Here is a 15,733-nt window from a genome sequence, read left to right on the forward strand (position 1 = left end):
GGTGGGGTTTCGGTGGCTCTGGGTAGTGGAGTTACGGTGGCTCTGGTTAGTGAGGTTACGGTGGCTCTAGGTGGTGGGGTTACGGTGGCTCTGGGTAGTGGGGATACGGTGCCTCTGTGTAGTGGGGTAATGGTGGCTCTGGGTGGTGGGGTTACGGTGGCATAGGGTGGTGGGGTTACGGCGGTTCTAGATGGTGGGGTTACGGCGGTTCTGGGTGGTGGGGTTATGGCAGCTCTAGATGGTGGGGTTAAGACCCCTCTGGGTGGTGGGGTTACGGCGGCTCTGGCTGGTGGGGTTATGGCGGCTCTGGATAGTGGGGTTACGGTGGCTCTGGGTCGTGGGGTTATGACGGTTCTGGGTCGTGGGGTTCCGGTGGCTCTGGGTTGTGGGGTTACGCCGGCTCTGGGTTGTGGGGTTACAGCGGCTCTGGGTCGTGGGGTTACAGTGGCTCTGGGTCGTGGGGTTACGACGGCTCTGGGTAGTGGGGTTCCGGCTGCTCTGTGTCGTGGAGTTACGGTGGCTCTGGATTGTGGGGTTACGATGGCTCTGGGTCGTGCGGTTTCGGTGGCTCTGGGTATTGGGGTTACGGTGGCTCTGGGTAGTGGGATTACGGTGGCTCTGGGTCGTGGGGTTATGACGGTTCTGGGTCGTGGGGTTCCGGTGGCTCTGGGTTGTGGGGTTACGCCGGCTCTGGGTTGTGGGGTTACAGCGGCTCTGGGTCGTGGGGTTACAGTGGCTCTGGGTCGTGGGGTTACGACGGCTCTGGGTAGTGGGGTTCCGGCTGCTCTGTGTCGTGGAGTTACGGTGGCTCTGGGTAGTGGGGTTACGGTGGCTCTGGGTGGTGGGGTTAGGGTGGCTCTGGGTGGTGGGGTTAGGGTGGCTCTGGGTGGTGTGGTTACGGAGGCTCTGGGTGGTTGGGTTAGGTTGGCTCTGGGTGGTGGGGTTACGGTGGCTCTGGGTGGTGGAGTTAGGTTGGCTCTGGGTGGTGGGGTTATGGTGGCTCTGGATGGTGGGGTTACGGTGGCTCTGGGTAGTGGGGTTACGGTGGCTCTGGGTAGTGGGGTTATGGTGGCTCTGGGCAGTGGGGTTACGGTGGCTCTGGGTTGTGGGGTTACAGCGGCTCTGGGTCGTGGGGTTACAGTGGCTCTGGGTCGTGGGGTTACGACGGCTCTGGGTAGTGGGGTTCCGGCTGCTCTGTGTCGTGGAGTTACGGTGGCTCTGGGTAGTGGGGTTACGGTGGCTCTGGGTGGTGGGGTTAGGGTGGCTCTGGGTGGTGGGGTTAGGGTGGCTCTGGGTGGTGTGGTTACGGAGGCTCTGGGTGGTTGGGTTAGGTTGGCTCTGGGTGGTGGGGTTACGGTGGCTCTGGGTGGTGGAGTTAGGTTGGCTCTGGGTGGTGGGGTTATGGTGGCTCTGGATGGTGGGGTTACGGTGGCTCTGGGTAGTGGGGTTACGGTGGCTCTGGGTAGTGGGGTTATGGTGGCTCTGGGCAGTGGGGTTACGGTGGCTCTGGGTGGTGGGGTTAGTGTGGCTCTGGATGGTGGGGTTACGGTGGCTCTGGGTAGTGGGGTTACGGTGGCTCTGGGTAGTGGGGTTATGGTGGCTCTGGGCAGTGGGGTTACGGTGGCTCAGGGTGATGGGGTTAGTGTGGCTCTGTGTGGTGGGGTTACGGTGGCTCTGGGTGGTGGGGTTACGGTGGCTCTGGGTGGTGGGGTTACGGTGGCTCTGGATGGTGGGGTTACGGAGGCTCTGGGTAGTGGCTCTGGGTGGTGGGGTTTCGGTGGCTCTGGGTAGTGGAGTTACGGTGGCTCTGGGTAGTGAGGTTACGGTGGCTCTGGGTAGTGGGGTTACGGTGGCTCTAGGTGGTGGGGTTACGGTGGCTCTGGGTGGTGGGGTTACGGTGGCTCTGGGTAGTGGCGTTACGGTGGCTCTGGGTAGTGGGGTTACGGTGGCTCTGGGTAGTGGGGTTACGGTGGCTCTGGGTAATGGGGTTACGGTGTCTCTGGGTAGAGGGGTTACGACTGCTCTGGGTAGTGGGGTTACGGTGGTTCTGGGTCATGGTGTTACAGTGGCGCTGGGTCATGGGTGTTACGACGGCTCTGGGTAGTGGGGTTCCGGCTGCTCTGTGTCGTGGAGTTACGGTGGCTCTGGATTGTGGGGTTACGATGGCTCTGGGTCGTGCGGTTTCGGTGGCTCTGGGTATTGGGGTTACGGTGGCTCTGGGTAGTGGGATTACGGTGGCTCTGGGTGGTGGGGTTAGTGTGGCTCTGGATGGTGGGGTTACGGTGGCTCTGGGTAGTGGGGTTACGGTGGCTCTGGGTAGTGGGGTTAGTGTGGCTCTGGATGGTGGGGTTACGGTGGCTCTGGGTAGTGGGGTTATGGTGGCTCTGGGCAGTGGGGTTACGGTGGCTCAGGGTGATGGGGTTAGTGTGGCTCTGTGTGGTGGGGTTACGGTGGCTCTGGGTAGTGGGGTTATGGTGGCTCTGGGCAGTGGGGTTACGGTGGCTCTGGGTGGTGGGGTTAGTGTGGCTCTGTGTGGTGGGGTTACGGTGGCTCTGGGTAGTGGGGTTATGGTGGCTCTGGGCAGTGGGGTTACGGTGGCTCTGGGTGGTGGGGTTAGTGTGGCTCTGGATGGTGGGGTTACGGTGGCTCTGGGTAGTGGGGTTACGGTGGCTCTGGGTAGTGGGGTTATGGTGGCTCTGGGCAGTGGGGTTACGGTGGCTCAGGGTGATGGGGTTAGTGTGGCTCTGTGTGGTGGGGTTATGGCAGCTCTAGATGGTGGGGTTAAGACCCCTCTGGGTGGTGGGGTTACGGCGGCTCTGGCTGGTGGGGTTATGGCGGCTCTGGATAGTGGGGTTACGGTGGCTCTGGGTCGTGGGGTTATGACGGTTCTGGGTCGTGGGGTTCCGGTGGCTCTGGGTTGTGGGGTTACGCCGGCTCTGGGTTGTGGGGTTACAGCGGCTCTGGGTCGTGGGGTTACAGTGGCTCTGGGTCGTGGGGTTCCGGCTGCTCTGTGTCGTGGAGTTACGGTGGCTCTGGATTGTGGGGTTACGATGGCTCTGGGTCGTGCGGTTTCGGTGGCTCTGGGTATTGGGGTTACGGTGGCTCTGGGTAGTGGGATTACGGTGGCTCTGGGTCGTGGGGTTATGACGGTTCTGGGTCGTGGGGTTCCGGTGGCTCTGGGTCGTGGGGTTCCGGTGGCTCTGGGTAGTGGGGTTACGGTGGCTCTGGGTGGTGGGGTTAGGGTGGCTCTGGGTGGTGGGGTTAGGGTGGCTCTGGGTGGTGTGGTTACGGAGGCTCTGGGTGGTTGGGTTAGGTTGGCTCTGGGTGGTGGGGTTACGGTGGCTCTGGGTGGTGGAGTTAGGTTGGCTCTGGGTGGTGGGGTTATGGTGGCTCTGGATGGTGGGGTTACGGTGGCTCTGGGTAGTGGGGTTACGGTGGCTCTGGGTAGTGGGGTTATGGTGGCTCTGGGCAGTGGGGTTACGGTGGCTCTGGGTGGTGGGGTTAGTGTGGCTCTGGATGGTGGGGTTACGGTGGCTCTGGGTAGTGGGGTTACGGTGGCTCTGGGTAGTGGGGTTATGGTGGCTCTGGGCAGTGGGGTTACGGTGGCTCAGGGTGATGGGGTTAGTGTGGCTCTGTGTGGTGGGGTTACGGTGGCTCTGGGTGGTGGGGTTACGGTGGCTCTGGATGGTGGGGTTACGGAGGCTCTGGGTAGTGGCTCTGGGTGGTGGGGTTTCGGTGGCTCTGGGTAGTGGAGTTACGGTGGCTCTGGGTAGTGAGGTTACGGTGGCTCTGGGTAGTGGGGTTACGGTGGCTCTAGGTGGTGGGGTTACGGTGGCTCTGGGTGGTGGGGTTACGGTGGCTCTGGGTAGTGGCGTTACGGTGGCTCTGGGTAGTGGGGTTACGGTGGCTCTGGGTAGTGGGGTTACGGTGGCTCTGGGTAATGGGGTTACGGTGTCTCTGGGTAGAGGGGTTACGACTGCTCTGGGTAGTGGGGTTACGGTGGTTCTGGGTCATGGTGTTACAGTGGCGCTGGGTCATGGGTGTTACGACGGCTCTGGGTAGTGGGGTTCCGGCTGCTCTGTGTCGTGGAGTTACGGTGGCTCTGGATTGTGGGGTTACGATGGCTCTGGGTCGTGCGGTTTCGGTGGCTCTGGGTATTGGGGTTACGGTGGCTCTGGGTAGTGGGATTACGGTGGCTCTGGGTGGTGGGGTTAGTGTGGCTCTGGATGGTGGGGTTACGGTGGCTCTGGGTAGTGGGGTTACGGTGGCTCTGGGTAGTGGGGTTAGTGTGGCTCTGGATGGTGGGGTTACGGTGGCTCTGGGTAGTGGGGTTATGGTGGCTCTGGGCAGTGGGGTTACGGTGGCTCAGGGTGATGGGGTTAGTGTGGCTCTGTGTGGTGGGGTTACGGTGGCTCTGGGTAGTGGGGTTATGGTGGCTCTGGGCAGTGGGGTTACGGTGGCTCTGGGTGGTGGGGTTAGTGTGGCTCTGTGTGGTGGGGTTACGGTGGCTCTGGGTAGTGGGGTTATGGTGGCTCTGGGCAGTGGGGTTACGGTGGCTCTGGGTGGTGGGGTTAGTGTGGCTCTGGATGGTGGGGTTACGGTGGCTCTGGGTAGTGGGGTTACGGTGGCTCTGGGTAGTGGGGTTATGGTGGCTCTGGGCAGTGGGGCTACGGTGGCTCAGGGTGATGGGGTTAGTGTGGCTCTGTGTGGTGGGGTTATGGCAGCTCTAGATGGTGGGGTTAAGACCCCTCTGGGTGGTGGGGTTACGGCGGCTCTGGCTGGTGGGGTTATGGCGGCTCTGGATAGTGGGGTTACGGTGGCTCTGGGTCGTGGGGTTATGACGGTTCTGGGTCGTGGGGTTCCGGTGGCTCTGGGTTGTGGGGTTACGCCGGCTCTGGGTTGTGGGGTTACAGCGGCTCTGGGTCGTGGGGTTACAGTGGCTCTGGGTCGTGGGGTTACGACGGCTCTGGGTAGTGGGGTTCCGGCTGCTCTGTGTCGTGGAGTTACGGTGGCTCTGGATTGTGGGGTTACGATGGCTCTGGGTCGTGCGGTTTCGGTGGCTCTGGGTATTGGGGTTACGCTGGCTCTGGGTAGTGGGATTACGGTGGCTCTGGGTCGTGGGGTTATGACGGTTCTGGGTCGTGGGGTTCCGGTGGCTCTGGGTAGTGGGGTTCCGGCTGCTCTGTGTCGTGGAGTTACGGTGGCTCTGGGTAGTGGGGTTACGGTGGCTCTGGGTGGTGGGGTTAGGGTGGCTCTGGGTGGTGGGGTTAGGGTGGCTCTGGGTGGTGTGGTTACGGAGGCTCTGGGTGGTTGGGTTAGGTTGGCTCTGGGTGGTGGGGTTACGGTGGCTCTGGGTGGTGGAGTTAGGTTGGCTCTGGGTGGTGGGGTTATGGTGGCTCTGGATGGTGGGGTTACGGTGGCTCTGGGTAGTGGGGTTACGGTGGCTCTGGGTAGTGGGGTTATGGTGGCTCTGGGCAGTGGGGTTACGGTGGCTCTGGGTGGTGGGGTTAGTGTGGCTCTGGATGGTGGGGTTACGGTGGCTCTGGGTAGTGGGGTTACGGTGGCTCTGGGTAGTGGGGTTATGGTGGCTCTGGGCAGTGGGGTTACGGTGGCTCAGGGTGATGGGGTTAGTGTGGCTCTGTGTGGTGGGGTTACGGTGGCTCTGGGTGGTGGGGTTACGGTGGCTCTGGGTGGTGGGGTTACGGTGGCTCTGGATGGTGGGGTTACGGAGGCTCTGGGTAGTGGCTCTGGGTGGTGGGGTTTCGGTGGCTCTGGGTAGTGGAGTTACGGTGGCTCTGGGTAGTGAGGTTACGGTGGCTCTGGGTAGTGGGGTTACGGTGGCTCTAGGTGGTGGGGTTACGGTGGTTCTGGGTCATGGTGTTACAGTGGCGCTGGGTCATGGGTGTTACGACGGCTCTGGGTAGTGGGGTTCCGGCTGCTCTGTGTCGTGGAGTTACGGTGGCTCTGGATTGTGGGGTTACGATGGCTCTGGGTCGTGCGGTTTCGGTGGCTCTGGGTATTGGGGTTACGGTGGCTCTGGGTAGTGGGATTACGGTGGCTCTGGGTGGTGGGGTTAGTGTGGCTCTGGATGGTGGGGTTACGGTGGCTCTGGGTAGTGGGGTTACGGTGGCTCTGTGTAGTGGGGTTAGTGTGGCTCTGGATGGTGGGGTTACGGTGGCTCTGGGTAGTGGGGTTATGGTGGCTCTGGGCAGTGGGGTTACGGTGGCTCAGGGTGATGGGGTTAGTGTGGCTCTGTGTGGTGGGGTTACGGTGGCTCTGGGTAGTGGGGTTATGGTGGCTCTGGGCAGTGGGGTTACGGTGGCTCTGGGTGGTGGGGTTAGTGTGGCTCTGTGTGGTGGGGTTACGGTGGCTCTGGGTAGTGGGGTTATGGTGGCTCTGGGCAGTGGGGTTACGGTGGCTCTGGGTGGTGGGGTTAGTGTGGCTCTGGATGGTGGGGTTACGGTGGCTCTGGGTAGTGGGGTTACGGTGGCTCTGGGTAGTGGGGTTATGGTGGCTCTGGGCAGTGGGGTTACGGTGGCTCAGGGTGATGGGGTTAGTGTGGCTCTGTGTGGTGGGGTTATGGCAGCTCTAGATGGTGGGGTTAAGACCCCTCTGGGTGGTGGGGTTACAGCGGCTCTGGCTGGTGGGGTTATGGCGGCTCTGGATAGTGGGGTTACGGTGGCTCTGGGTCGTGGGGTTATGACGGTTCTGGGTCGTGGGGTTCCGGTGGCTCTGGGTTGTGGGGTTACGCCGGCTCTGGGTCGTGGGGTTACAGTGGCTCTGGGTCGTGGGGTTACGACGGCTCTGGGTAGTGGGGTTCCGGCTGCTCTGTGTCGTGGAGTTACGGTGGCTCTGGATTGTGGGGTTACGATGGCTCTGGGTCGTGCGGTTTCGGTGGCTCTGGGTATTGGGGTTACGGTGGCTCTGGGTAGTGGGATTACGGTGGCTCTGGGTCGTGGGGTTATGACGGTTCTGGGTCGTGGGGTTCCGGTTGCTCTGGGTTGTGGGGTTACGCCGGCTCTGGGTTGTGGGGTTACAGCGGCTCTGGGTCGTGGGGTTACAGTGGCTCTGGGTCGTGGGGTTACGACGGCTCTGGGTAGTGGGGTTCCGGCTGCTCTGTGTCGTGGAGTTACGGTGGCTCTGGGTAGTGGGGTTACGGTGGCTCTGGGTGGTGGGGTTAGGGTGGCTCTGGGTGGTGGGGTTAGGGTGGCTCTGGGTGGTGTGGTTACGGAGGCTCTGGGTGGTTGGGTTAGGTTGGCTCTGGGTGGTGGGGTTACGGTGGCTCTGGGTGGTGGAGTTAGGTTGGCTCTGGGTGGTGGGGTTATGGTGGCTCTGGATGGTGGGGTTACGGTGGCTCTGGGTAGTGGGGTTACGGTGGCTCTGGGTAATGGGGTTACGGTGTCTCTGGGTAGAGGGGTTACGACTGCTCTGGGTAGTGGGGTTACGGTGGTTCTGGGTCATGGTGTTACAGTGGCGCTGGGTCATGGGTGTTACGACGGCTCTGGGTAGTGGGGTTCCGGCTGCTCTGTGTCGTGGAGTTACGGTGGCTCTGGATTGTGGGGTTACGATGGCTCTGGGTCGTGCGGTTTCGGTGGCTCTGGGTATTGGGGTTACGGTGGCTCTGGGTAGTGGGATTACGGTGGCTCTGGGTCGTGGGGTTATGACGGTTCTGTGTCGTGGGGTTCCGGTGGCTCTGGGTTGTGGGGTTACGCCGGCTCTGGGTTGTGGGGTTACAGCGGCTCTGGGTCGTGGGGTTACAGTGGCTCTGGGTCGTGGGGTTACGACGGCTCTGGGTAGTGGGGTTCCGGCTGCTCTGTGTCGTGGAGTTACGGTGGCTCTGGGTAGTGGGGTTACGGTGGCTCTGGGTGGTGGGGTTAGGGTGGCTCTGGGTGGTGGGGTTAGGGTGGCTCTGGGTGGTGTGGTTACGGAGGCTCTGGGTGGTTGGGTTAGGTTGGCTCTGGGTGGTGGGGTTACGGTGGCTCTGGGTGGTGGAGTTAGGTTGGCTCTGGGTGGTGGGGTTATGGTGGCTCTGGATGGTGGGGTTACGGTGGCTCTGGGTAGTGGGGTTACGGTGGCTCTGGGTAGTGGGGTTATGGTGGCTCTGGGCAGTGGGGTTACGGTGGCTCTGGGTGGTGGGGTTAGTGTGGCTCTGGACGGTGGGGTTACGGTGGCTCTGGGTAGTGGGGTTACGGTGGCTCTGGGTAGTGGGGTTATGGTGGCTCTGGGCAGTGGGGTTACGGTGGCTCAGGGTGATGGGGTTAGTGTGGCTCTGTGTGGTGGGGTTACGGTGGCTCTGGGTGGTGGGGTTACGGTGGCTCTGGGTGGTGGGGTTACGGTGGCTCTGGATGGTGGGGTTACGGAGGCTCTGGGTAGTGGCTCTGGGTGGTGGGGTTTCGGTGGCTCTGGGTAGTGGAGTTACGGTGGCTCTGGGTAGTGAGGTTACGGTGGCTCTGGGTAGTGGGGTTACGGTGGCTCTAGGTGGTGGGGTTAAGACCCCTCTGGGTGGTGGGGTTACGGTGGCTCTGGGTAGTGGCGTTACGGTGGCTCTGGGTAGTGGGGTTACGGTGGCTCTGGGTAGTGGGGTTACGGTGGCTCTGGGTAATGGGGTTACGGTGTCTCTGGGTAGAGGGGTTACGACTGCTCTGGGTAGTGGGGTTACGGTGGTTCTGGGTCATGGTGTTACAGTGGCGCTGGGTCATGGGTGTTACGACGGCTCTGGGTAGTGGGGTTCCGGCTGCTCTGTGTCGTGGAGTTACGGTGGCTCTGGATTGTGGGGTTACGATGGCTCTGGGTCGTGCGGTTTCGGTGGCTCTGGGTATTGGGGTTACGGTGGCTCTGGGTAGTGGGATTACGGTGGCTCTGGGTGGTGGGGTTAGTGTGGCTCTGGATGGTGGGGTTACGGTGGCTCTGGGTAGTGGGGTTACGGTGGCTCTGTGTAGTGGGGTTAGTGTGGCTCTGGATGGTGGGGTTACGGTGGCTCTGGGTAGTGGGGTTATGGTGGCTCTGGGCAGTGGGGTTACGGTGGCTCAGGGTGATGGGGTTAGTGTGGCTCTGTGTGGTGGGGTTACGGTGGCTCTGGGTAGTGGGGTTATGGTGGCTCTGGGCAGTGGGGTTACGGTGGCTCTGGGTGGTGGGGTTAGTGTGGCTCTGTGTGGTGGGGTTACGGTGGCTCTGGGTAGTGGGGTTATGGTGGCTCTGGGCAGTGGGGTTACGGTGGCTCTGGGTGGTGGGGTTAGTGTGGCTCTGGATGGTGGGGTTACGGTGGCTCTGGGTAGTGGGGTTACGGTGGCTCTGGGTAGTGGGGTTATGGTGGCTCTGGGCAGTGGGGTTACGGTGGCTCAGGGTGATGGGGTTAGTGTGGCTCTGTGTGGTGGGGTTATGGCAGCTCTAGATGGTGGGGTTAAGACCCCTCTGGGTGGTGGGGTTACGGCGGCTCTGGCTGGTGGGGTTATGGCGGCTCTGGATAGTGGGGTTACGGTGGCTCTGGGTCGTGGGGTTATGACGGTTCTGGGTCGTGGGGTTCCGGTGGCTCTGGGTTGTGGGGTTACGCCGGCTCTGGGTCGTGGGGTTACAGTGGCTCTGGGTCGTGGGGTTACGACGGCTCTGGGTAGTGGGGTTCCGGCTGCTCTGTGTCGTGGAGTTACGGTGGCTCTGGATTGTGGGGTTACGATGGCTCTGGGTCGTGCGGTTTCGGTGGCTCTGGGTATTGGGGTTACGGTGGCTCTGGGTAGTGGGATTACGGTGGCTCTGGGTCGTGGGGTTATGACGGTTCTGGGTCGTGGGGTTCCGGTGGCTCTGGGTTGTGGGGTTACGCCGGCTCTGGGTTGTGGGGTTACAGCGGCTCTGGGTCGTGGGGTTACAGTGGCTCTGGGTCGTGGGGTTACGACGGCTCTGGGTAGTGGGGTTCCGGCTGCTCTGTGTCGTGGAGTTACGGTGGCTCTGGGTAGTGGGGTTACGGTGGCTCTGGGTGGTGGGGTTAGGGTGGCTCTGGGTGGTGGGGTTAGGGTGGCTCTGGGTGGTGTGGTTACGGAGGCTCTGGGTGGTTGGGTTAGGTTGGCTCTGGGTGGTGGGGTTACGGTGGCTCTGGGTGGTGGAGTTAGGTTGGCTCTGGGTGGTGGGGTTATGGTGGCTCTGGATGGTGGGGTTACGGTGGCTCTGGGTAGTGGGGTTACGGTGGCTCTGGGTAATGGGGTTACGGTGTCTCTGGGTAGAGGGGTTACGACTGCTCTGGTTAGTGGGGTTACGGTGGTTCTGGGTCATGGTGTTACAGTGGCGCTGGGTCATGGGTGTTACGACGGCTCTGGGTAGTGGGGTTCCGGCTGCTCTGTGTCGTGGAGTTACGGTGGCTCTGGATTGTGGGGTTACGATGGCTCTGGGTCGTGCGGTTTCGGTGGCTCTGGGTATTGGGGTTACGGTGGCTCTGGGTAGTGGGATTACGGTGGCTCTGGGTCGTGGGGTTATGACGGTTCTGTGTCGTGGGGTTCCGGTGGCTCTGGGTTGTGGGGTTACGCCGGCTCTGGGTTGTGGGGTTACAGCGGCTCTGGGTCGTGGGGTTACAGTGGCTCTGGGTCGTGGGGTTACGACGGCTCTGGGTAGTGGGGTTCCGGCTGCTCTGTGTCGTGGAGTTACGGTGGCTCTGGGTAGTGGGGTTACGGTGGCTCTGGGTGGTGGGGTTAGGGTGGCTCTGGGTGGTGGGGTTAGGGTGGCTCTGGGTGGTGTGGTTACGGAGGCTCTGGGTGGTTGGGTTAGGTTGGCTCTGGGTGGTGGGGTTACGGTGGCTCTGGGTGGTGGAGTTAGGTTGGCTCTGGGTGGTGGGGTTATGGTGGCTCTGGATGGTGGGGTTACGGTGGCTCTGGGTAGTGGGGTTACGGTGGCTCTGGGTAATGGGGTTACGGTGTCTCTGGGTAGAGGGGTTACGACTGCTCTGGGTAGTGGGGTTACGGTGGTTCTGGGTCATGGTGTTACAGTGGCGCTGGGTCATGGGTGTTACGACGGCTCTGGGTAGTGGGGTTCCGGCTGCTCTGTGTCGTGGAGTTACGGTGGCTCTGGATTGTGGGGTTACGATGGCTCTGGGTCGTGCGGTTTCGGTGGCTCTGGGTATTGGGGTTACGGTGGCTCTGGGTAGTGGGATTACGGTGGCTCTGGGTCGTGGGGTTATGACGGTTCTGTGTCGTGGGGTTCCGGTGGCTCTGGGTTGTGGGGTTACGCCGGCTCTGGGTTGTGGGGTTACAGCGGCTCTGGGTCGTGGGGTTACAGTGGCTCTGGGTCGTGGGGTTACGACGGCTCTGGGTAGTGGGGTTCCGGCTGCTCTGTGTCGTGGAGTTACGGTGGCTCTGGGTAGTGGGGTTACGGTGGCTCTGGGTGGTGGGGTTAGGGTGGCTCTGGGTGGTGGGGTTAGGGTGGCTCTGGGTGGTGTGGTTACGGAGGCTCTGGGTGGTTGGGTTAGGTTGGCTCTGGGTGGTGGGGTTACGGTGGCTCTGGGTGGTGGAGTTAGGTTGGCTCTGGGTGGTGGGGTTATGGTGGCTCTGGATGGTGGGGTTACGGTGGCTCTGGGTAGTGGGGTTACGGTGGCTCTGGGTAGTGGGGTTATGGTGGCTCTGGGCAGTGGGGTTACGGTGGCTCTGGGTGGTGGGGTTAGTGTGGCTCTGGACGGTGGGGTTACGGTGGCTCTGGGTAGTGGGGTTACGGTGGCTCTGGGTAGTGGGGTTATGGTGGCTCTGGGCAGTGGGGTTACGGTGGCTCAGGGTGATGGGGTTAGTGTGGCTCTGTGTGGTGGGGTTACGGTGGCTCTGGGTGGTGGGGTTACGGTGGCTCTGGGTGGTGGGGTTACGGTGGCTCTGGATGGTGGGGTTACGGAGGCTCTGGGTAGTGGCTCTGGGTGGTGGGGTTTCGGTGGCTCTGGGTAGTGGAGTTACGGTGGCTCTGGGTAGTGAGGTTACGGTGGCTCTGGGTAGTGGGGTTACGGTGGCTCTAGGTGGTGGGGTTAAGACCCCTCTGGGTGGTGGGGTTACGGTGGCTCTGGGTAGTGGCGTTACGGTGGCTCTGGGTAGTGGGGTTACGGTGGCTCTGGGTAGTGGGGTTACGGTGGCTCTGGGTAATGGGGTTACGGTGTCTCTGGGTAGAGGGGTTACGACTGCTCTGGGTAGTGGGGTTACGGTGGTTCAGGGTCATGGTGTTACAGTGGCGCTGGGTCATGGGTGTTACGACGGCTCTGGGTAGTGGGGTTCCGGCTGCTCTGTGTCGTGGAGTTACGGTGGCTCTGGATTGTGGGGTTACGATGGCTCTGGGTCGTGCGGTTTCGGTGGCTCTGGGTATTGGGGTTACGGTGGCTCTGGGTAGTGGGATTACGGTGGCTCTGGGTGGTGGGGTTAGTGTGGCTCTGGATGGTGGGGTTACGGTGGCTCTGGGTAGTGGGGTTACGGTGGCTCTGTGTAGTGGGGTTAGTGTGGCTCTGGATGGTGGGGTTACGGTGGCTCTGGGTAGTGGGGTTATGGTGGCTCTGGGCAGTGGGGTTACGGTGGCTCAGGGTGATGGGGTTAGTGTGGCTCTGTGTGGTGGGGTTACGGTGGCTCTGGGTAGTGGGGTTATGGTGGCTCTGGGCAGTGGGGTTACGGTGGCTCTGGGTGGTGGGGTTAGTGTGGCTCTGTGTGGTGGGGTTACGGTGGCTCTGGGTAGTGGGGTTATGGTGGCTCTGGGCAGTGGGGTTACGGTGGCTCTGGGTGGTGGGGTTAGTGTGGCTCTGGATGGTGGGGTTACGGTGGCTCTGGGTAGTGGGGTTACGGTGGCTCTGGGTAGTGGGGTTATGGTGGCTCTGGGCAGTGGGGTTACGGTGGCTCAGGGTGATGGGGTTAGTGTGGCTCTGTGTGGTGGGGTTATGGCAGCTCTAGATGGTGGGGTTAAGACCCCTCTGGGTGGTGGGGTTACGGCGGCTCTGGCTGGTGGGGTTATGGCGGCTCTGGATAGTGGGGTTACGGTGGCTCTGGGTCGTGGGGTTATGACGGTTCTGGGTCGTGGGGTTCCGGTGGCTCTGGGTTGTGGGGTTACGCCGGCTCTGGGTCGTGGGGTTACAGTGGCTCTGGGTCGTGGGGTTACGACGGCTCTGGGTAGTGGGGTTCCGGCTGCTCTGTGTCGTGGAGTTACGGTGGCTCTGGATTGTGGGGTTACGATGGCTCTGGGTCGTGCGGTTTCGGTGGCTCTGGGTATTGGGGTTACGGTGGCTCTGGGTAGTGGGATTACGGTGGCTCTGGGTCGTGGGGTTATGACGGTTCTGGGTCGTGGGGTTCCGGTGGCTCTGGGTTGTGGGGTTACGCCGGCTCTGGGTTGTGGGGTTACAGCGGCTCTGGGTCGTGGGGTTACAGTGGCTCTGGGTCGTGGGGTTACGACGGCTCTGGGTAGTGGGGTTCCGGCTGCTCTGTGTCGTGGAGTTACGGTGGCTCTGGGTAGTGGGGTTACGGTGGCTCTGGGTGGTGGGGTTAGGGTGGCTCTGGGTGGTGGGGTTAGGGTGGCTCTGGGTGGTGTGGTTACGGAGGCTCTGGGTGGTTGGGTTAGGTTGGCTCTGGGTGGTGGGGTTACGGTGGCTCTGGGTGGTGGAGTTAGGTTGGCTCTGGGTGGTGGGGTTATGGTGGCTCTGGATGGTGGGGTTACGGTGGCTCTGGGTAGTGGGGTTACGGTGGCTCTGGGTAATGGGGTTACGGTGTCTCTGGGTAGAGGGGTTACGACTGCTCTGGGTAGTGGGGTTACGGTGGTTCTGGGTCATGGTGTTACAGTGGCGCTGGGTCATGGGTGTTACGACGGCTCTGGGTAGTGGGGTTCCGGCTGCTCTGTGTCGTGGAGTTACGGTGGCTCTGGATTGTGGGGTTACGATGGCTCTGGGTCGTGCGGTTTCGGTGGCTCTGGGTATTGGGGTTACGGTGGCTCTGGGTAGTGGGATTACGGTGGCTCTGGGTCGTGGGGTTATGACGGTTCTGTGTCGTGGGGTTCCGGTGGCTCTGGGTTGTGGGGTTACGCCGGCTCTGGGTTGTGGGGTTACAGCGGCTCTGGGTCGTGGGGTTACAGTGGCTCTGGGTCGTGGGGTTACGACGGCTCTGGGTAGTGGGGTTCCGGCTGCTCTGTGTCGTGGAGTTACGGTGGCTCTGGGTAGTGGGGTTACGGTGGCTCTGGGTGGTGGGGTTAGGGTGGCTCTGGGTGGTGGGGTTAGGGTGGCTCTGGGTGGTGTGGTTACGGAGGCTCTGGGTGGTTGGGTTAGGTTGGCTCTGGGTGGTGGGGTTACGGTGGCTCTGGGTGGTGGAGTTAGGTTGGCTCTGGGTGGTGGGGTTATGGTGGCTCTGGATGGTGGGGTTACGGTGGCTCTGGGTAGTGGGGTTACGGTGGCTCTGGGTAGTGGGGTTATGGTGGCTCTGGGCAGTGGGGTTACGGTGGCTCTGGGTGGTGGGGTTAGTGTGGCTCTGGACGGTGGGGTTACGGTGGCTCTGGGTAGTGGGGTTACGGTGGCTCTGGGTAGTGGGGTTATGGTGGCTCTGGGCAGTGGGGTTACGGTGGCTCAGGGTGATGGGGTTAGTGTGGCTCTGTGTGGTGGGGTTACGGTGGCTCTGGGTGGTGGGGTTACGGTGGCTCTGGGTGGTGGGGTTACGGTGGCTCTGGATGGTGGGGTTACGGAGGCTCTGGGTAGTGGCTCTGGGTGGTGGGGTTTCGGTGGCTCTGGGTAGTGGAGTTACGGTGGCTCTGGGTAGTGAGGTTACGGTGGCTCTGGGTAGTGGGGTTACGGTGGCTCTAGGTGGTGGGGTTACGGTGGCTCTGGGTAGTGGGGATACGGTGCCTCTGTGTAGTGGGGTAATGGTGGCTCTGGGTGGTGGGGTTACGGTGGCATAGGGTGGTGGGGTTACGGCGGTTCTAGATGGTGGGGTTACGGCGGTTCTGGGTGGTGGGGTTATGGCAGCTCTAGATGGTGGGGTTAAGACCCCTCTGGGTGGTGTGGTTACGGCGGCTCTGGCTGGTGGGGTTATGGCGGCTCTGGATAGTGGGGTTACGGTGGCTCTGGGTCGTGGGGTTATGACGGTTCTGGGTCGTGGGGTTCCGGTGGCTCTGGGTTGTGGGGTTACGCCGGCTCTGGGTTGTGGGGTTACAGCGGCTCTGGGTCGTGGGGTTACAGTGGCTCTGGGTCGTGGGGTTACGACGGCTCTGGGTAGTGGGGTTCCGGCTGCTCTGTGTCGTGGAGTTACGGTGGCTCTGGATTGTGGGGTTACGATGGCTCTGGGTCGTGCGGTTTCGGTGGCTCTGGGTATTGGGGTTACGGTGGCTCTGGGTAGTGGGATTACGGTGGCTCTGGGTCGTGGGGTTATGACGGTTCTGGGTCGTGGGGTTCCGGTGGCTCTGGGTTGTGGGGTTACGCCGGCTCTGGGTTGTGGGGTTACAGCGGCTCTGGGTCATGGGGCTACAGTGGCTCTGGGTCGTGGGGTTACGACGGCTCTGGGTAGTGGGGTTCCGGCTGCTCTGTGTCGTGGAGTTACGGTGGCTCTGGGTAGTGGGGTTACGGTGGCTCTGGGTGGTGGGGTTAGGGTGGCTCTGGGTGGTGGGGTTAGGGTGGCTATGGGTGGTGTGGTTATGGTGGCTCTGGATGGTGGGGTTACGGTGGCTCTGGGTAGTGGGGTTACGGTGGCTCTGGGTAATGGGGTTACGGTGTCTCTGGGTAGAGGGGTTACGACTGCTCTGGGTAGTGGGGTTACGGTGGTTCTGG

The 15,733-nt window shown here is 62.1% G+C and overlaps 1 protein-coding gene across 1 annotated transcript in view; it reads right to left on the reverse strand.

Moving 5' to 3' along the window:
• LOC138745210 (serine/arginine repetitive matrix protein 2-like) overlaps positions 1-15,733 on the reverse strand; it is a 190,770-nt gene that overhangs the window by 56,763 nt on the left and 118,274 nt on the right. The window lies entirely within an intron of this gene.

The sequence above is a fragment of the Narcine bancroftii genome, chromosome 11 (assembly GCF_036971445.1).
Source record: "Narcine bancroftii isolate sNarBan1 chromosome 11, sNarBan1.hap1, whole genome shotgun sequence".
In the NCBI taxonomy this organism is placed as follows: Eukaryota; Metazoa; Chordata; class Chondrichthyes; order Torpediniformes; family Narcinidae; genus Narcine; species Narcine bancroftii.